The 19,789-nt window shown below is 45.5% G+C and overlaps 17 non-coding genes across 17 annotated transcripts; 8 read left to right on the top strand and 9 right to left on the bottom strand.

The window, feature by feature from the left end:
- Nucleotides 1–151: 151 nt before the first annotated feature.
- trnam-cau (transfer RNA methionine (anticodon CAU)) lies at nucleotides 152–225 on the bottom strand. The gene has a single exon. It is a non-coding gene; the product is annotated as a tRNA-Met (tRNA).
- A 96-nt stretch (nucleotides 226–321) lies between these two features.
- trnal-cag (transfer RNA leucine (anticodon CAG)) lies at nucleotides 322–404 on the top strand. The gene has a single exon. It is a non-coding gene; the product is annotated as a tRNA-Leu (tRNA).
- Nucleotides 405–1,609: 1,205 nt separating this feature from the next.
- On the bottom strand, nucleotides 1,610–1,683 carry trnam-cau (transfer RNA methionine (anticodon CAU)). Its single transcript has one exon. It is a non-coding gene; the product is annotated as a tRNA-Met (tRNA).
- Nucleotides 1,684–1,779: 96 nt separating this feature from the next.
- Nucleotides 1,780–1,862, top strand: trnal-cag (transfer RNA leucine (anticodon CAG)). Its single transcript has one exon. It is a non-coding gene; the product is annotated as a tRNA-Leu (tRNA).
- A 1,205-nt stretch (nucleotides 1,863–3,067) lies between these two features.
- trnam-cau (transfer RNA methionine (anticodon CAU)) lies at nucleotides 3,068–3,141 on the bottom strand. Its single transcript has one exon. It is a non-coding gene; the product is annotated as a tRNA-Met (tRNA).
- Nucleotides 3,142–3,237: 96 nt separating this feature from the next.
- Nucleotides 3,238–3,320, top strand: trnal-cag (transfer RNA leucine (anticodon CAG)). Its single transcript has one exon. It is a non-coding gene; the product is annotated as a tRNA-Leu (tRNA).
- A 1,205-nt stretch (nucleotides 3,321–4,525) lies between these two features.
- Nucleotides 4,526–4,599, bottom strand: trnam-cau (transfer RNA methionine (anticodon CAU)). The gene has a single exon. It is a non-coding gene; the product is annotated as a tRNA-Met (tRNA).
- A 96-nt stretch (nucleotides 4,600–4,695) lies between these two features.
- trnal-cag (transfer RNA leucine (anticodon CAG)) lies at nucleotides 4,696–4,778 on the top strand. Its single transcript has one exon. It is a non-coding gene; the product is annotated as a tRNA-Leu (tRNA).
- Nucleotides 4,779–5,983: 1,205 nt separating this feature from the next.
- On the bottom strand, nucleotides 5,984–6,057 carry trnam-cau (transfer RNA methionine (anticodon CAU)). The gene has a single exon. It is a non-coding gene; the product is annotated as a tRNA-Met (tRNA).
- Nucleotides 6,058–6,153: 96 nt separating this feature from the next.
- On the top strand, nucleotides 6,154–6,236 carry trnal-cag (transfer RNA leucine (anticodon CAG)). The gene has a single exon. It is a non-coding gene; the product is annotated as a tRNA-Leu (tRNA).
- Nucleotides 6,237–7,441: 1,205 nt separating this feature from the next.
- Nucleotides 7,442–7,515, bottom strand: trnam-cau (transfer RNA methionine (anticodon CAU)). The gene has a single exon. It is a non-coding gene; the product is annotated as a tRNA-Met (tRNA).
- Nucleotides 7,516–12,309: 4,794 nt separating this feature from the next.
- On the top strand, nucleotides 12,310–12,392 carry trnal-cag (transfer RNA leucine (anticodon CAG)). The gene has a single exon. It is a non-coding gene; the product is annotated as a tRNA-Leu (tRNA).
- A 1,099-nt stretch (nucleotides 12,393–13,491) lies between these two features.
- Nucleotides 13,492–13,565, bottom strand: trnam-cau (transfer RNA methionine (anticodon CAU)). The gene has a single exon. It is a non-coding gene; the product is annotated as a tRNA-Met (tRNA).
- Nucleotides 13,566–18,184: 4,619 nt separating this feature from the next.
- On the bottom strand, nucleotides 18,185–18,258 carry trnam-cau (transfer RNA methionine (anticodon CAU)). The gene has a single exon. It is a non-coding gene; the product is annotated as a tRNA-Met (tRNA).
- A 96-nt stretch (nucleotides 18,259–18,354) lies between these two features.
- Nucleotides 18,355–18,437, top strand: trnal-cag (transfer RNA leucine (anticodon CAG)). Its single transcript has one exon. It is a non-coding gene; the product is annotated as a tRNA-Leu (tRNA).
- Nucleotides 18,438–19,536: 1,099 nt separating this feature from the next.
- On the bottom strand, nucleotides 19,537–19,610 carry trnam-cau (transfer RNA methionine (anticodon CAU)). The gene has a single exon. It is a non-coding gene; the product is annotated as a tRNA-Met (tRNA).
- A 96-nt stretch (nucleotides 19,611–19,706) lies between these two features.
- trnal-cag (transfer RNA leucine (anticodon CAG)) lies at nucleotides 19,707–19,789 on the top strand. Its single transcript has one exon. It is a non-coding gene; the product is annotated as a tRNA-Leu (tRNA).

The following is a 19,789-nucleotide window of genomic DNA, read 5'->3' as shown; positions in this document are numbered from 1 at the left end:
TAATCATGCCCTTCAGGCTCATTTGAAAACTACATGCCTTGTGTGTTTGAGAAGGGTTGGAACAACACTCTACAGGGCTCGGGCCCTAAAGGAATTTAGTTTGACACCCCTGGTCTAAGCTCTCTCAGTTATCAGAAAAAAAGAACCACCCTGCCCCGTGTGAGGCTCGAACTCACGACCTTCAGATTATGAGACTGACGCGCTGCCTAACTGCGCCAACGAGGCCCGTGGGCTAAAGGGGGCCCGAACAGAGAAAAAGTAGCTTCTAGGTCCCTGGTTTCAGGTGCGGCTCGAACAGGCCATCTCTAGCCAGGCAAGGGTGTCAGGATGGCCGAGCGGTCTAAGGCGCTGCGTTCAGGTCGCAGTCTCCCCTGGAGGCGTGGGTTTGAATCCCACTTCTGACAGACCTATCCTTTGGCTGCAGACAGAGACTTCAGTCTTCTGCTACGTTGGGCCAGCAGGGCGTTAACTTTGACAAAACGACGCATTAGGCAAATGCTAGTATTAATTGGGCAGGCGTTGAAGACAAGGATGAGTTTTTAGACACTTTTTGAAAAGGGTTAAAGCCTCCGCTGCTCGAATTGAGATAGGCAGGCCGATCCACCAGCTGGGAACAGTCCAGGAAAAGGTCCTTGAGAGTGATTTTGTGCCTCTTTGGGATGGCACCACGAGGCATCGTTCACTTGCAGAAAGCAAGCGTAGGTCTGCACCAGCGACTTTAGGTATATTGCTGCAGAGCCAGTGGTTATCTTGTAGGCAAACATCAGTACCTTGAATCTGATGCGAACAGCTATTGGTAGCCAGTGCAAAATTATGAAGAGAGGTGTGACGTGGGCTTTCTTTGGCTCGTTGAAGACCAGTCTCGCTGCTGCATCCTGGATCAGTTGCAGAGGCTTGATAGTACGTGCCGGAAGACCCGCCAAGGGAGCATAGCAGTAGTCCAGTCTGGAGAAAACAAAGAGCTTGGACAAGGAGTTGTGTGGCCTGCTCTGATCGGAAGGGTCTAATCTTCCGAACGTTGTACAAGGCAAATCTTCAGGACCGGGCCAGTGCAGCAATATGGCCTTTGAAACTTCACAAAACCTCAGGAGGACGTGGCCACGTGTTACATGAATATGAGAGGGATGCTATTGCTGCCTTCATGTAGCATTAGCCAGCATGCATGCAGAATTTTGACTTCACTGTAAATAAAAGGATTGCATGGGCCTACACGCAATGTCGCTGGATGAGATTCAGGGAATTTACCTGGAACCTCACAGTTTTCCACAAAGCATCATTTCACCTGCCCTGAAGAGGAGCTGTGGCCTTTTGCCCCCAGGAGACACAGGGAAACCCACACGAAAGGGGACAGAGAACCTCACTCTTTCTTTCTAAGCCACGGGTGTCAAACTCAGTCCCTGGAAGGCCGGAGACCTGCAGAGTTTAGATTCAAGCCTGATAGAACACACCTGATCCAACTAATCATGCCCTTCAGGCTCATTTGAAAACTACATGCCTTGTGTGTTTGAGAAGGGTTGGAACAACACTCTACAGGGCTCGGGCCCTAAAGGAATTTAGTTTGACACCCCTGGTCTAAGCTCTCTCAGTTATCAGAAAAAAAGAACCACCCTGCCCCGTGTGAGGCTCGAACTCACGACCTTCAGATTATGAGACTGACGCGCTGCCTAACTGCGCCAACGAGGCCCGTGGGCCAAAGGGGGCCCGAACAGAGAAAAAGTAGCTTCTAGGTCCCTGGTTTCAGGTGCGGCTCGAACAGGCCATCTCTAGCCAGGCAAGGGTGTCAGGATGGCCGAGCGGTCTAAGGCGCTGCGTTCAGGTCGCAGTCTCCCCTGGAGGCGTGGGTTCGAATCCCACTTCTGACAGACCTATCCTTTGGCTGCAGACAGAGACTTCAGTCTTCTGCTACGTTGGGCCAGCAGGGCGTTAACTTTGACAAAACGACGCATTAGGCAAATGCTAGTATTAATTGGGCAGGCGTTGAAGACAAGGATGAGTTTTTAGACACTTTTTGAAAAGGGTTAAAGCCTCCGCTGCTCGAATTGAGATAGGCAGGCCGATCCACCAGCTGGGAACAGTCCAGGAAAAGGTCCTTGAGAGTGATTTTGTGCCTCTTTGGGATGGCACCACGAGGCATCGTTCACTTGCAGAAAGCAAGCGTAGGTCTGCACCATCGACTTTAGGTATATTGCTGCAGAGCCAGTGGTTATCTTGTAGGCAAACATCAGTACCTTGAATCTGATGCGAACAGCTATTGGTAGCCAGTGCAAAATTATGAAGAGAGGTGTGACGTGGGCTTTCTTTGGCTCGTTGAAGACCAGTCTCGCTGCTGCATCCTGGATCAGTTGCAGAGGCTTGATAGTACGTGCCGGAAGACCCGCCAAGGGAGCATAGCAGTAGTCCAGTCTGGAGAAAACAAAGAGCTTGGACAAGGAGTTGTGTGGCCTGCTCTGATCGGAAGGGTCTAATCTTCCGAACGTTGTACAAGGCAAATCTTCAGGACCGGGCCAGTGCAGCAATATGGCCTTTGAAACTTCACAAAACCTCAGGAGGACGTGGCCACGTGTTACATGAATATGAGAGGGATGCTATTGCTGCCTTCATGTAGCATTAGCCAGCATGCATGCAGAATTTTGACTTCACTGTAAATAAAAGGATTGCACGGGCCTACACGCAATGTCGCTGGATGAGATTCAGGGAATTTACCTGGAACCTCACAGTTTTCCACAAAGCATCATTTCACCTGCCCTGAAGAGGAGCTGTGGCCTTTTGCCCCCAGGAGACACAGGGAAACCCACACGAAAGGGGACAGAGAACCTCACTCTTTCTTTCTAAGCCACGGGTGTCAAACTCAGTCCCTGGAAGGCCGGAGACCTGCAGAGTTTAGATTCAAGCCTGATAGAACACACCTGATCCAACTAATCATGCCCTTCAGGCTCATTTGAAAACTACATGCCTTGTGTGTTTGAGAAGGGTTGGAACAACACTCTACAGGGCTCGGGCCCTAAAGGAATTTAGTTTGACACCCCTGGTCTAAGCTCTCTCAGTTATCAGAAAAAAAGAACCACCCTGCCCCGTGTGAGGCTCGAACTCACGACCTTCAGATTATGAGACTGACGCGCTGCCTAACTGCGCCAACGAGGCCCGTGGGCTAAAGGGGGCCCGAACAGAGAAAAAGTAGCTTCTAGGTCCCTGGTTTCAGGTGCGGCTCGAACAGGCCATCTCTAGCCAGGCAAGGGTGTCAGGATGGCCGAGCGGTCTAAGGCGCTGCGTTCAGGTCGCAGTCTCCCCTGGAGGCGTGGGTTCGAATCCCACTTCTGACAGACCTATCCTTTGGCTGCAGACAGAGACTTCAGTCTTCTGCTACGTTGGGCCAGCAGGGCGTTAACTTTGACAAAACGACGCATTAGGCAAATGCTAGTATTAATTGGGCAGGCGTTGAAGACAAGGATGAGTTTTTAGACACTTTTTGAAAAGGGTTAAAGCCTCCGCTGCTCAAATTGAGATAGGCAGGCCGATCCACCAGCTGGGAACAGTCCAGGAAAAGGTCCTTGAGAGTGATTTTGTGCCTCTTTGGGATGGCACCACGAGGCATCGTTCACTTGCAGAAAGCAAGCGTAGGTCTGCACCAGCGACTTTAGGTATATTGCTGCAGAGCCAGTGGTTATCTTGTAGGCAAACATCAGTACCTTGAATCTGATGCGAACAGCTATTGGTAGCCAGTGCAAAATTATGAAGAGAGGTGTGACGTGGGCTTTCTTTGGCTCGTTGAAGACCAGTCTCGCTGCTGCATCCTGGATCAGTTGCAGAGGCTTGATAGTACGTGCCGGAAGACCCGCCAAGGGAGCATAGCAGTAGTCCAGTCTGGAGAAAACAAAGAGCTTGGACAAGGAGTTGTGTGGCCGGCTCTATTCGGAAGGGTCTAATCTTCCGAACGTTGTACAAGGCAAATCTTCAGGACCGGGCCAGTGCAGCAATATGGCCTTTGAAACTTCACAAAACCTCAGGAGGACGTGGCCACGTGTTACATGAATATGAGAGGGATGCTATTGCTGCCTTCATGTAGCATTAGCCAGCATGCATGCAGAATTTTGACTTCACTGTAAATAAAAGGATTGCACGGGCCTACACGCAATGTCGCTGGATGAGATTCAGGGAATTTACCTGGAACCTCACAGTTTTCCACAAAGCATCATTTCACCTGCCCTGAAGAGGAGCTGTGGCCTTTTGCCCCCAGGAGACACAGGGAAACCCACACGAAAGGGGACAGAGAACCTCACTCTTTCTTTCTAAGCCACGGGTGTCAAACTCAGTCCCTGGAAGGCCGGAGACCTGCAGAGTTTAGATTCAAGCCTGATAGAACACACCTGATACAACTAATCATGCCCTTCAGGCTCATTTGAAAACTACATGCCTTGTGTGTTTGAGAAGGGTTGGAACAACACTCTACAGGGCTCGGGCCCTAAAGGAATTTAGTTTGACACCCCTGGTCTAAGCTCTCTCAGTTATCAGAAAAAAAGAACCACCCTGCCCCGTGTGAGGCTCGAACTCACGACCTTCAGATTATGAGACTGACGCGCTGCCTAACTGCGCCAACGAGGCCCGTGGGCTAAAGGGGGCCCGAACAGAGAAAAAGTAGCTTCTAGGTCCCTGGTTTCAGGTGCGGCTCGAACAGGCCATCTCTAGCCAGGCAAGGGTGTCAGGATGGCCGAGCGGTCTAAGGCGCTGCGTTCAGGTCGCAGTCTCCCCTGGAGGCGTGGGTTCGAATCCCACTTCTGACAGACCTATCCTTTGGCTGCAGACAGAGACTTCAGTCTTCTGCTACGTTGGGCCAGCAGGGCGTTAACTTTGACAAAACGACGCATTAGGCAAATGCTAGTATTAATTGGGCAGGCGTTGAAGACAAGGATGAGTTTTTAGACACTTTTTGAAAAGGGTTAAAGCCTCCGCTGCTCGAATTGAGATAGGCAGGCCGATCCACCAGCTGGGAACAGTCCAGGAAAAGGTCCTTGAGAGTGATTTTGTGCCTCTTTGGGATGGCACCACGAGGCATCGTTCACTTGCAGAAAGCAAGCGTAGGTCTGCACCAGCGACTTTAGGTATATTGCTGCAGAGCCAGTGGTTATCTTGTAGGCAAACATCAGTACCTTGAATCTGATGCGAACAGCTATTGGTAGCCAGTGCAAAATTATGAAGAGAGGTGTGACGTGGGCTTTCTTTGGCTCGTTGAAGACCAGTCTCGCTGCTGCATCCTGGATCAGTTGCAGAGGCTTGATAGTACGTGCCGGAAGACCCGCCAAGGGAGCATAGCAGTAGTCCAGTCTGGAGAAAACAAAGAGCTTGGACAAGGAGTTGTGTGGCCTGCTCTGATCGGAAGGGTCTAATCTTCCGAACGTTGTACAAGGCAAATCTTCAGGACCGGGCCAGTGCAGCAATATGGCCTTTGAAACTTCACAAAACCTCAGGAGGACGTGGCCACGTGTTACATGAATATGAGAGGGATGCTATTGCTGCCTTCATGTAGCATTAGCCAGCATGCATGCAGAATTTTGACTTCACTGTAAATAAAAGGATTGCACGGGCCTACACGCAATGTCGCTGGATGAGATTCAGGGAATTTACCTGGAACCTCACAGTTTTCCACAAAGCATCATTTCACCTGCCCTGAAGAGGAGCTGTGGCCTTTTGCCCCCAGGAGACACAGGGAAACCCACACGAAAGGGGACAGAGAACCTCACTCTTTCTTTCTAAGCCACGGGTGTCAAACTCAGTCCCTGGAAGGCCGGAGACCTGCAGAGTTTAGATTCAAGCCTGATAGAACACACCTGATCCAACTAATCATGCCCTTCAGGCTCATTTGAAAACTACATGCCTTGTGTGTTTGAGAAGGGTTGGAACAACACTCTACAGGGCTCGGGCCCTAAAGGAATTTAGTTTGACACCCCTGGTCTAAGCTCTCTCAGTTATCAGAAAAAAAGAACCACCCTGCCCCGTGTGAGGCTCGAACTCACGACCTTCAGATTATGAGACTGACGCGCTGCCTAACTGCGCCAACGAGGCCCGTGGGCTAAAGGGGGCCCGAACAGAGAAAAAGTAGCTTCTAGGTCCCTGGTTTCAGGTGCGGCTCGAACAGGCCATCTCTAGCCAGGCAAGGGTGTCAGGATGGCCGAGCGGTCTAAGGCGCTGCGTTCAGGTCGCAGTCTCCCCTGGAGGCGTGGGTTCGAATCCCACTTCTGACAGACCTATCCTTTGGCTGCAGACAGAGACTTCAGTCTTCTGCTACGTTGGGCCAGCAGGGCGTTAACTTTGACAAAACGACGCATTAGGCAAATGCTAGTATTAATTGGGCAGGCGTTGAAGACAAGGATGAGTTTTTAGACACTTTTTGAAAAGGGTTAAAGCCTCCGCTGCTCGAATTGAGATAGGCAGGCCGATCCACCAGCTGGGAACAGTCCAGGAAAAGGTCCTTGAGAGTGATTTTGTGCCTCTTTGGGATGGCACCACGAGGCATCGTTCACTTGCAGAAAGCAAGCGTAGGTCTGCACCATCGACTTTAGGTATATTGCTGCAGAGCCAGTGGTTATCTTGTAGGCAAACATCAGTACCTTGAATCTGATGCGAACAGCTATTGGTAGCCAGTGCAAAATTATGAAGAGAGGTGTGACGTGGGCTTTCTTTGGCTCGTTGAAGACCAGTCTCGCTGCTGCATCCTGGATCAGTTGCAGAGGCTTGATAGTACGTGCCGGAAGACCCGCCAAGGGAGCATAGCAGTAGTCCAGTCTGGAGAAAACAAAGAGCTTGGACAAGGAGTTGTGTGGCCTGCTCTGATCGGAAGGGTCTAATCTTCCGAACGTTGTACAAGGCAAATCTTCAGGACCGGGCCAGTGCAGCAATATGGCCTTTGAAACTTCACAAAACCTCAGGAGGACGTGGCCACGTGTTACATGAATATGAGAGGGATGCTATTGCTGCCTTCATGTAGCATTAGCCAGCATGCATGCAGAATTTTGACTTCACTGTAAATAAAAGGATTGCACGGGCCTACACGCAATGTCGCTGGATGAGATTCAGGGAATTTACCTGGAACCTGACAGTTTTCCACAAAGCATCATTTCACCTGCCCTGAAGAGGAGCTGTGGCCTTTTGCCCCCAGGAGACACAGGGAAACCCACACGAAAGGGGACAGAGAACCTCACTCTTTCTTTCTAAGCCACGGGTGTCAAACTCAGTCCCTGGAAGGCCGGAGACCTGCAGAGTTTAGATTCAAGCCTGATAGAACACACCTGATCCAACTAATCATGCCCTTCAGGCTCATTTGAAAACTACATGCCTTGTGTGTTTGAGAAGGGTTGGAACAACACTCTACAGGGCTCGGGCCCTAAAGGAATTTAGTTTGACACCCCTGGTCTAAGCTCTCTCAGTTATCAGAAAAAAAGAACCACCCTGCCCCGTGTGAGGCTCGAACTCACGACCTTCAGATTATGAGACTGACGCGCTGCCTAACTGCGCCAACGAGGCCCGTGGGCTAAAGAGGGCCCGAACAGAGAAAAAGTAGCTTCTAGGTCCCTGGTTTCAGGTGCGGCTCGAACAGGCCATCTCTAGCCAGGCAAGGGTGTCAGGATGGCCGAGCGGTCTAAGGCGCTGCGCTCAAGCTGGGGAACAATAGTCCGTCAAAGACGGGGAAGAAGGGAAGAAAAGAGGGAAGGAAGAAAAAGAGAAGGGGAAGAAGAGAAAGAAAAAATGAAGAAAAGAAAGGGTCAAATTTGACGTTCAAAGACGGATCTTCCTTAGCATGCGCGCAGTGATACATCTTCCGGTTACTTCTTGCGGTAAATTCGCGCATTTATATTACACTGTTTTCTATTGCAGGTGCTCCCCTCGACCCGGGTTCGAATCCAGCTAAAGACAACTTTTTGTTTTATTGTTAATTGCTTTAAATAAATGAAGTTTCAAGGTTAATTAAATGTATATATGTGCTTGTTTTGATATTTTTTTCATTACATTTTAATACACCAATGGAAATGTGTTTTGTTATTATTAGTTATTTAGTAGTTGTTGTATTATTTTTTATTCTGATTAAGCATGTTATTGTGTGTAGTTGTATTCATATTTATTTTAAGCATGTTATTAGTTGTGATTTTATTGATATTAAATCAGATTTTTTTTTAAGGTTACATTCATTCAAGACACCTTTAAATCTGTCATTTTTAATTAAAAAAGGATGAAAAAATAGTCATTATTATGCTTAAAAATGTCTGTGACAAATGACAAAGTGCAAATTATCTTTTTATAGGAATACGTTCTATTGTTGCAGTGTACTGATGAAATGTTTACTAAAGTACAAATAAAAAAGCAATCATTCTCTTTTTTTTTTTTACAATTATGCCAACATAACAGTAATGAATATTAAACAAATTAAATTTATATAAGTTTTCAAAAAAAAAAAAAAATTAAAAGGAAATAAAAGGAAAATAAATGTAGAAATCATAACACATTTCTCAATTTGCTTTTTTTATTTATTTTACAATTATGCTAACAGAACAGTAATGAATATTAAATGAAGTTTTCAAACAATAAATTAAAAAGGTAAAAGTAAAAGTTAAATAGGATTAAAAAATCAAGTTAAATAAAATAATGTTAGACACAAATATTAACAATAGTGAACTATATTTAAACAACTATATACACACAACAATAAATAAAAATATACAGTGTATACATTATTTGGGAGAAGGTTCTCCGCATTTACTCTAACCACTTTTCTTTTGTAATGTTCTCAGTCTGTGGACAGTATATACACCTTGCCCCTGTACTGGCTATGTCCCGTTGCACTGGTTTTGAATTGTCCACACTTCCTGCAAGTGTTTGCCTTGTAGGGTCTCTTGGGCATGGTTTGTGGAGCTGGCATCCTATGGACCGCTGACAGTCTTTGAACCATTTGCAGACCCTGGAACACTGGCACACCCTGAAACATCGACAAAAATATGGTTTTCTGGTATTAAAAAAAAAATTGAACAAGTTTAATAATTCGTACAGAATGGAACGTGAAAAGTGTCTTCATAGAATACTTTATACATTATGCCATTACTTACAGAGACAGTACTGCTTGGTATAGAGGCACAAGACACTGCTGCGCTGGGTTGGTCTTCAACCTGAGAAGGTCTCCTGACCACACTAAGATTTGGCTTTGCTGCAGCAATGTGAGAGCCAGTAAATCTTGGTTTGGTAAATCAAAAATGTGAGAAGACAGAATGTGTTATAATAGCAAGAATTACGATTTATATTAATATTACTATTTTAAGTAAATGCAGGTTTTTAAAAACATTTCTTTCTGAATAGAAGTGTCATCCATATTTATTAGCAGTATTGCCTCCTGAAATTACTACAAAGTATTTGCATGATGGAATAATTGTTAATATGTGTACAGTTAATAATAGCCAGCGTCTATGTGGTATGTTACCTGAGACTGAGAAAGAAAGATAATGTAGCTTTAACACATGAGAAGTATTGAGAGAGATGCCATGAGGGACATGAGTCTAGTCTCAAGAGAGAAAGCAGACAGGTTACATTCTACATTTATCCTTGACCATGTGACTTAAACCAAATCTGAGATATTCAAACTGACCATTCAGCAGACAACAGATGCCCCCACTGTACAAGAGGGGTGACAATTAGTAGGTCTCAGCCAGCATCTCATAGCATTCTTGCTTTTTCTTTTTTTCTTCATCTTACGTTCTGAACTTTCTTGAATTTTAATTGAGCACATTCTTAAGTGGTATTATTAAAAAAGTTAAATAGTAATTCTTACCATTGAAAATTGTGTTGCAACTCTTGCTTCCACAGGTGCAGTAGGCTGGGGCTGGGGCAGGGGCATGGGATGAGGCTGGGGGTCAGGCTGACTCTGCTCCATGGCCTTGTTTGCTGTTTCAGCAGCATGAGGTTCTTCCACCACCCTTTGTGCTGGTCCAGTAGAGGCTTAAGACGACAAAAAAAAAAACCCTTAATACATAATTCAGAAAGAAACCTTTTCAGTAAATATACTAATGATACTAATAAAAAACATGCATTTCAGCACACCTCCAAGCAAGGTTGTTTGGCCACGAGACAGCATCTGACATTTCTCTATCTGTAAGCATTATAACAAATATAATGCATAATACAAGTGAGTCCCTTAAGAGAGCATAAAATACTTCATTAAATTCATATATTTATTCATTCATTCATTCATTTCTAGGACACAAGTCACATTTATCTTATATATAATGTTACAACTGGTATCTCTATTTAGAGGAGAAAGATATAAGACAGGAACATTTCTTAAAATACCTGCAACATTACATAAATGTCTATAAACAATTATTACACACTCTGGTTTGCACTGTTGAAAGCCATAACATAACACAACCATCACATTACATCGTTCAAATGAATGGGACCAGGTAAATGTTTGTTCTGAAGCCTGATGTGTTGTTCTCTTATGCAAATACACTAAACCAAGATACTAATAATGTTCGATTACGATTATTTTTTATTTTTATACATCTATAATGCAAAGGTAACAAACACTCACCCATTGATAAATCTCGTACCACTTTTTATGTCGAACTACGCGACAATGACCCTTGTCATAGGTCACAAACTTGAGTAATTAACCTTTTTTACCTCTGACACGCCCCCTGAGGATGATGTCATTCTTTCGTACACCTTCGGCACGGTTCGGCAACTTGATTGACACCTGACTAGAAGCGCTGACCCCTCCACCTTGCGGTGAGACGCGGAAACGTGCCGTCGAAATCCCCCTGCTCTCTGATTGGTCAAATGTCACGAATGTCAAGATAATGTTATAAATTGCGCTTTTTGATTGGCTGGAAATGTTAAGGCGCTTCGACGCGATTGGTCCAAATGTCATAGCGCTTCGATGCGATTGGCTGCGCAGTTCGACATTGCTCAACATTTCTGAAATTATGTCGGACTATCCTTCGTCAGCTAGCGCTCAGGTCGCAGTCTCCCCTGGAGGCGTGGGTTCGAATCCCACTTCTGACAGACCTATCCTTTGGCTGCAGACAGAGACTTCAGTCTTCTGCCATGTTGGGCCAGCAGGGCGTTAACTTTGACAAAACAACGCATTAGGCAGATGCTAGTATTCATTGGGCAGGCGTTGAAGGCAAGGATGAGTTTTTAGACACTTTTTGAAAATGGTTAAAGCCTCCGCTGCTCGAATTGAGATAGGCAAGCAGATCCACCAGCATAGGTCTGAACCAGCGACTTTAGGTATGTTGCTGCAGAGCCAGTGGTTATCTTGTAGGCAAACATCAGTACCTTGAATCTGATGCAAACAGCTATTGGTAGCCAGTGCAAAATTATGAAGAGAGGTGTGACGTGGGCTTTCTTTGGCTCGTTGAAGACCACTCTCGCTGCTGCATCCTGGATCAGTTGCAGAGGCTTGATAGTACGTGCCGGAAGACCCGCCAAGGGAGCGTAACAGTAGTCCGGTCTGGAGAAAACAGAGAGCTTGGACAAGGAGTTGTGTGGCCTGCTCTGATCGGAAGGGTCTAATCTTCCGAACGTTGTACAAGGCAAATCTTCAGGACCGGGCCAGTGCAGCAATATGGCCTTTGAAACTTCACAAAACCTCAGGAGGACGTGGCCACGTGTTACATGAATATGAGAGGGATGCTATTACTGCCTTCGTGTAGCATTAGCCAGCATGAATGCAGAATTTTGACTTCATTGTAAATAAAAGGATTGCACGGGCCTACACGCAATGTCGCTGGATGAGATTCAGGGAATTTACCTGGAACCTCACAGTTTTCCACAAAGCATCATTTCACCTGCCCTGAAGAGGAGCTGTGGCCTTTTGCCCCCAGGAGACACAGGGAAACCCACACGAAAGGGGACAGAGAACCTCACTCTGTCTTTCTGAGCCACGGGTGTCAAACTCAGTCCCCTGCAGAGTTTAGATTCAAGCCTGATTGAACACACCTGATCCAACCAATCATGCCCTTCAGGCTCATTTGAAAACTACACGCCTTGTGTGTTTGAGAAGGGTTGGAACAACACTCTACAGGGCTCGGGCCCTAAAGGAATTTAGTTTGATACCCCTGGTCTAAGCTCTCTCAGTTATCAGAAGAAAGCACCACCCTGCCCCGTGTGAGGCTCGAACTCACGACCTTCAGATTATGAGACTGACGCGCTGCCTAACTGTGCCAACGAGGCCCGTGGGCTAGAGGGGGCCCGAACAGAGATAAAGTAGCTTCTAGGTCCCCGGTTTCAGGTGTGGCTCGAACAGGCCATCTCTAGCCAGGCAAGGGTGTCAGGATGGCCGAGCGGTCTAAGGCGCTGCGTTCAGGTCGCAGTCTCCCCTGGAGGCGTGGGTTCGAATCCCACTTCTGACAGACCTATCCTTTGGCTGCAGACAGAGACTTCAGTCTTCTGCCATGTTGGGCCAGCAGGGCGTTAACTTTGACAAAACAACGCATTAGGCAGATGCTAGTATTAATTGGGCAGGCGTTGAAGGCAAGGATGAGTTTTTAGACACTTTTTGAAAATGGTTAAAGCCTCCGCTGCTCGAATTGAGATAGGCAAGCAGATCCACCAGCATAGGTCTGAACCAGCGACTTTAGGTATGTTGCTGCAGAGCCAGTGGTTATCTTGTAGGCAAACATCAGTACCTTGAATCTGATGCGAACAGCTATTGGTAGCCAGTGCAAAATTATGAAGAGAGGTGTGACGTGGGCTTTCTTTGGCTCGTTGAAGACCACTCTCGCTGCTGCATCCTGGATCAGTTGCAGAGGCTTGATAGTACGTGCCGGAAGACCCGCCAAGGGAGCGTAACAGTAGTCCGGTCTGGAGAAAACAGAGAGCTTGGACAAGGAGTTGTGTGGCCTGCTCTGATCGGAAGGGTCTAATCTTCCGAACGTTGTACAAGGCAAATCTTCAGGACCGGGCCAGTGCAGCAATATGGCCTTTGAAACTTCACAAAACCTCAGGAGGACGTGGCCACGTGTTACATGAATATGAGAGGGATGCTATTACTGCCTTCGTGTAGCATTAGCCAGCATGAATGCAGAATTTTGACTTCATTGTAAATAAAAGGATTGCACGGGCCTACACGCAATGTCGCTGGATGAGATTCAGGGAATTTACCTGGAACCTCACAGTTTTCCACAAAGCATCATTTCACCTGCCCTGAAGAGGAGCTGTGGCCTTTTGCCCCCAGGAGACACAGGGAAACCCACACGAAAGGGGACAGAGAACCTCACTCTGTCTTTCTGAGCCACGGGTGTCAAACTCAGTCCCCTGCAGAGTTTAGATTCAAGCCTGATTGAACACACCTGATCCAACCAATCATGCCCTTCAGGCTCATTTGAAAACTACACGCCTTGTGTGCTTGAGAAGGGTTGGAACAACACTCTACAGGGCTCGGGCCCTAAAGGAATTTAGTTTGATACCCCTGGTCTAAGCTCTCTCAGTTATCAGAAAAAAGCACCACCCTGCCCCATGTGAGGCTCGAACTCACGACCTTCAGATTATGAGACTGACGCGCTGCCTAACTGCGCCAACGAGGCCCGTGGGCTAGAGGGGGCCCGAACAGAGATAAAGTAGCTTCTAGGTCCCCGGTTTCAGGTGTGGCTCGAACAGGCCATCTCTAGCCAGGAAAGGGTGTCAGGATGGCCGAGCGGTCTAAGGCACTGCGCTCAAGCTGGAAGCTGGGGAACAATAGTCCGTCAAAGACGGGGAAGAAGGGAAAAAAAGAGGGAAGGAAGAAAAAGAGAAGGGGAAGAAGAGAAAGAAAAAATGAAGAAAAGAAAGGGTCAAATTTGACGTTCAAAGACGGATCTTCCTTAGCATGCGCGCCGTGATACATCTTCCGGTTTCTTCTTGCGGTAAATTCGCGCATTTATATTACACTGTTTTCTATTGCAGGTGCTCCCCTCGACCCGGGTTCGAATCCAGCTAAAGACAACTTTTTGTTTTATTGTTAATTGCTTTAAATAAATGAATACATTTTAATACACCAATGGAAATGTGTTTTGTTATTATTAGTTATTTAGTAGTTGTTGTATTATTTTTTATTCTGATTAAGCATGTTATTGTGTGTAGTTGTATTCATATTTATTTTAAGCATGTTATTAGTTGTGATTTTATTGATATTAAATCAGATTTTTTTTTAAGGTTACATTCATTCAAGACACCTTTAAATCTGTCATTTTTAATTAAAACAGGATGCAAAAATAGTCATTATTATGCTTAAAAATGTCTGTGACAAATGACAAAGTGCAAATTATCTTTTTATAGGAATACGTTCTATTGTTGCAGTGTACTGATGAAATGTTTACTAAAGTACAAATAAAAAAGCAATCATTCTCTTTTTTTTTTACAATTATGCCAACATAACAGTAATGAATATTAAACAAATTAAATTCATATAAGTTTTCAAAAAAAAAAAAAAAATTAAAAGGAAATAAAAGGAAAATAAATGTAGAAATCAAAACACATTTCTCAATTTGCTTTTTTTATTTATTTTACAATTATGCTAACAGAACAGTAATGAATATTAAATGAAGTTTTCAAACAATAAATTAAAAAGGTAAAAGTAAAAGTTAAATAGGATTAAAAAATCAAGTTAAATAAAATAAAGTTAGACACAAATATTAACAATAGTGAACTATATTTAAACAACTATATACACACAACAATAAATAAAAATATACAGTGTATACATTATTTGGGAGAAGGTTCTCCGCATTTACTCTAACCACTTTTCTTTTGTAATGTTCTCAGTCTGTGGACAGTATATACACCTTGCCCCTGTACTGGCTATGTCCCGTTGCACTGGTTTTGAATTGTCCACACTTCCTGCAAGTGTTTGCCTTGTAGGGTCTCTTGGGCATGGTTTGTGGAGCTGGTTGAGAATTGGTGCTCTGCACAATAGGCTGTAACAGTGGCATCCTATGGACCGCTGACAGTCTCTGAACCATTTGCAGACCCTGGAACACTGGCACACCCTGAAACATCGACAAAAATATGGTTTTCTGGTATTTAAAAAAAAATTGAACAAGTTTAATAATTCGTACAGAATGGAACGTGAAAAGTGTCTTCATAGAATAGTTTATAGATTATGCCATTACTTACAGAGACAGTACTGCTTGGTATAGAGGCACAAGACACTGCTGCGCTGGGTTGGTCTTCAACCTGAGAAGGTCTCCTGACCAAACTGAGATTTGGCTTTGCTGCAGCAATGTGAGAGCCAGTAAATCTTGGTTTGGTAAATCAAAAATGTGAGAAGACAGAATGTGTTATAATAGCAAGAATTACGATTTATATTAATATTACTATTTTAAGTAAATGCAGGTTTTTAAAAACATTTCTTTCTGAATAGAAGTGTCATCCATATTTATTAGCAGTATTGACTCCTGAAATTACTACAAAGTATTTGCATGATGGAATAATTGTTAATATGTGTACAGTTAATAATAGCCAGCGTCTATGTGGTATGTTACCTGAGATTGAGAAAGAAAGATAATGTAGCTTTAACACATGAGAAGTATTGAGAGAGATGCCATGAGGGACATGAGTCTAGTCTCAAGAGAGAAAGCAGACAGGTTACATTCTACATTTATCCTTGACCATGTGACTTAAACCAAATCTGAGATATTCAAACTGACCATTCAGCAGACAACAGGTGCCCCCACTGTACAAGAGGGGTGACAATTGGTAGGTCTCAGCCAGCATCTCATAGCATTCTTGCTTTTTCTTTTTTTCTTCATCTTATGTTCTGAACTTTCTTGAATTTTAATTGAGCACATTCTTAAGTGGTATTATTAAAAAAGTTAAATAGTAATTCTTACCATTGAAAATTGTGTTGCAACTCTTGCTTCCACAGGTGCAGTAGGCTGGGGCCGGGGCAGGGGCATGGGATGAGGCTGGGGGTCAGGCTGACTCTGCTCCATGGCCTTCTTTGCTGTTTCAGCAGCATGAGGTTCTTCCACCACCCTTTGTGCTGGTCCAGTAGAGGCTTAAGACGACAAAAAAAAAAAAACCCTTAATACATCATTCAGAAAGAAACCTTTTCAGTAAATATACTAATGACACTAATAAAAAACATGCATTTCATCACACCTCCAATCAAGGTTGTTTGGCCACGAGACAGCATCTGACATTTCTCTATCTGTAAGCATTATAACAAATATAATGCACAATACAAGTGAGTCCCTTAAGAGAGCATAAAATACTTCATTAAATTCATATATTTATTCATTCATTCATTCATTTCTAGGACACAAGTCACATTTATCTTATATATAATGTTACAACTGGTATCTCTATTTAGAGGAGAAAGATACAAGACAGGAACATTTCTTAAAATACCTGCAACATTACATAAATGTCTATAAACAATTATTACACACTCTGGTTTGCACTGTTGAAAGCCATAACATAACACAACCATCACATTACATCGTTCAAATGAATGGGACCAGGTAAATGTTTGTTTTGAAGCCTGATGTGTTGTTCTCTTATGCAAATACACTAAACCAAGATACTAATAATGTTCGATTACGATTATTTTTTCTTTTTATACATCTATAATGCAAAGGTAACAAACACTCACCAATTGATAAATCTCGTACCACTTTTTATGTCGAACTACGCGACAATGACCCTTGTCATAGGTCACGAACTTGAGTAATTAACCTTTTTTACCTCTGACACGCCCCCTGGGGATGATGTCATTCTTTCGTACACCTTCGGCACGGTTCGGCAACTTGATTGACACCTGACTAGAAGCGCTGACCCCTCCACCTAGCGGTGAGAAGCGGAAACGTGCCGTCGAAATCCCCCTGCTCTTTGATTGGTCAAATGTCACGAATGTCAAGATAATGTTATAAATTGCGCTTTTTGATTGGCTGGAAATGTTAAGGCGCTTCGACGCGATTGGTCCAAATGTCATAGCGCTTCGATGCGATTGGCTGCGCAGTTCGACATTGCTCAACATTTCTGAAATTATGTCGGACTATCCTTCGTCAGCTAGCGTTCAGGTCGCAGTCTCCCCTGGAGGTGTGGGTTCGAATCCCACTTCTGACAGACCTATCCTTTGGCTGCAGACAGAGACTTCAGTCTTCTGCCATGTTGGGCCAGCAGGGCGTTAACTTTGACAAAACAACGCATTAGGCAGATGCTAGTATTGATTGGGCAGGCGTTGAAGGCAAGGATGAGTTTTTAGACACTTTTTGAAAATGGTTAAAGCCTCCGCTGCTCGAATTGAGATAGGCAAGCAGATCCACCAGCATAGGTCTGAACCAGCGACTTTAGGTATGTTGCTGCAGAGCCAGTGGTTATCTTGTAGGCAAACATCAGTACCTTGAATCTGATGCGAACAGCTATTGGTAGCCAGTGCAAAATTATGAAGAGAGGTGTGACGTGGGCTTTCTTTGGCTCGTTGAAGACCACTCTCGCTGCTGCATCCTGGATCAGTTGCAGAGGCTTGATAGTACGTGCCGGAAGACCCGCCAAGGGAGCGTAACAGTAGTCCGGTCTGGAGAAAACAGAGAGCTTGGACAAGGAGTTGTGTGGCCTGCTCTGATCGGAAGGGTCTAATCTTCCGAACGTTGTACAAGGCAAATCTTCAGGACCGGGCCAGTGCAGCAATATGGCCTTTGAAACTTCACAAAACCTCAGGAGGACGTGGCCACGTGTTACATGAATATGAGAGGGATGCTATTACTGCCTTCGTGTAGCATTAGCCAGCATGAATGCAGAATTTTGACTTCATTGTAAATAAAAGGATTGCACGGGCCTACACGCAATGTCGCTGGATGAGATTCAGGGAATTTACCTGGAACCTCACAGTTTTCCACAAAGCATCATTTCACCTGCCCTGAAGAGGAGCTGTGGCCTTTTGCCCCCAGGAGACACAGGGAAACCCACACGAAAGGGGACAGAGAACCTCACTCTGTCTTTCTGAGCCACGGGTGTCAAACTCAGTCCCCTGCAGAGTTTAGATTCAAGCCTGATTGAACACACCTGATCCAACCAATCATGCCCTTCAGGCTCATTTGAAAACTACACGCCTTGTGTGTTTGAGAAGGGTTGGAACAACACTCTACAGGGCTCGGGCCCTAAAGGAATTTAGTTTGATACCCCTGGTCTAAGCTCTCTCAGTTATCAGAAGAAAGCACCACCCTGCCCCGTGTGAGGCTCGAACTCACGACCTTCAGATTATGAGACTGACGCGCTGCCTAACTGCGCCAACGAGGCCCGTGGGCTAGAGGGGGCCTGAACAGAGATAAAGTAGCTTCTAGGTCCCCGGTTTCAGGTGTGGCTCGAACAGGCCATCTCTAGCCAGGCAAGGGTGTCAGGATGGCCGAGCGGTCTAAGGCGCTGCGTTCAGGTCGCAGTCTCCCCTGGAGGCGTGGGTTCGAATCCCACTTCTGACAGACCTATCCTTTGGCTGCAGACAGAGACTTCAGTCTTCTGCCATGTTGGGCCAGCAGGGCGTTAACTTTGACAAAACAACGCATTAGGCAGATGCTAGTATTAATTGGGCAGGCGTTGAAGGCAAGGATGAGTTTTTAGACACTTTTTGAAAATGGTTAAAGCCTCCGCTGCTCGAATTGAGATAGGCAAGCAGATCCACCAGCATAGGTCTGAACCAGCGACTTTAGGTATGTTGCTGCAGAGCCAGTGGTTATCTTGTAGGCAAACATCAGTACCTTGAATCTGATGCGAACAGCTATTGGTAGCCAGTGCAAAATTATGAAGAGAGGTGTGACGTGGGCTTTCTTTGGCTTGTTGAAGACCACTCTCGCTGCTGCATCCTGGATCAGTTGCAGAGGCTTGATAGTACGTGCCGGAAGACCCGCCAAGGGAGCGTAACAGTAGTCCGGTCTGGAGAAAACAGAGAGCTTGGACAAGGAGTTGTGTGGCCTGCTCTGATCGGAAGGGTCTAATCTTCCGAACGTTGTACAAGGCAAATCTTCAGGACCGGGCCAGTGCAGCAATATGGCCTTTGAAACTTCACAAAACCTCAGGAGGACGTGGCCACGTGTTACATGAATATGAGAGGGATGCTATTACTGCCTTCGTGTAGCATTAGCCAGCATGAATGCAGAATTTTGACTTCATTGTAAATAAAAGGATTGCACGGGCCTACACACAATGTCGCTGGATGAGATTCAGGGAATTTACCTGGAACCTCACAGTTTTCCACAAAGCATCATTTCACCTGCCCTGAAGAGGAGCTGTGGCCTTTTGCCCCCAGGAGACACAGGGAAACCCACACGAAAGGGGACAGAGAACCTCACTCTGTCTTTCTGAGCCACGGGTGTCAAACTCAGTCCCCTGCAGAGTTTAGATTCAAGCCTGATTGAACACACCTGATCCAACCAATCATGCCCTTCAGGCTCATTTGAAAACTACACGCCTTGTGTGTTTGAGAAGGGTTGGAACAACACTCTACAGGGCTCGGGCCCTAAAGGAATTTAGTTTGATACCCCTGGTCTAAGCTCTCTCAGTTATCAGAAAAAAGCACCACCCTGCCCCGTGTGAGGCTCGAACTCACGACCTTCAGATTATGAGACTGACGCGCTGCCTAACTGCGCCAACGAGGCCCGTGGGCTAGAGGGGGCCCGAACAGAGATAAAGTAGCTTCTAGGTCCCCGGTTTCAGGTGTGGCTCGAACAGGCCATCTCTAGCCAGGCAAGGGTGTCAGGATGGCCGAGCGGTCTAAGGCGCTGCGTTCAGGTCGCAGTCTCCCCTGGAGGCGTGGGTTCGAATCCCACTTCTGACA

This window comes from Carassius gibelio, chromosome A4, assembly GCF_023724105.1.
Source record: "Carassius gibelio isolate Cgi1373 ecotype wild population from Czech Republic chromosome A4, carGib1.2-hapl.c, whole genome shotgun sequence".
NCBI classification, from domain to species: domain Eukaryota; kingdom Metazoa; phylum Chordata; class Actinopteri; order Cypriniformes; family Cyprinidae; genus Carassius; species Carassius gibelio.
Note: the sequence above shows the minus strand (reverse complement) of the source record. Positions and strands in the feature narration are given on the sequence as shown.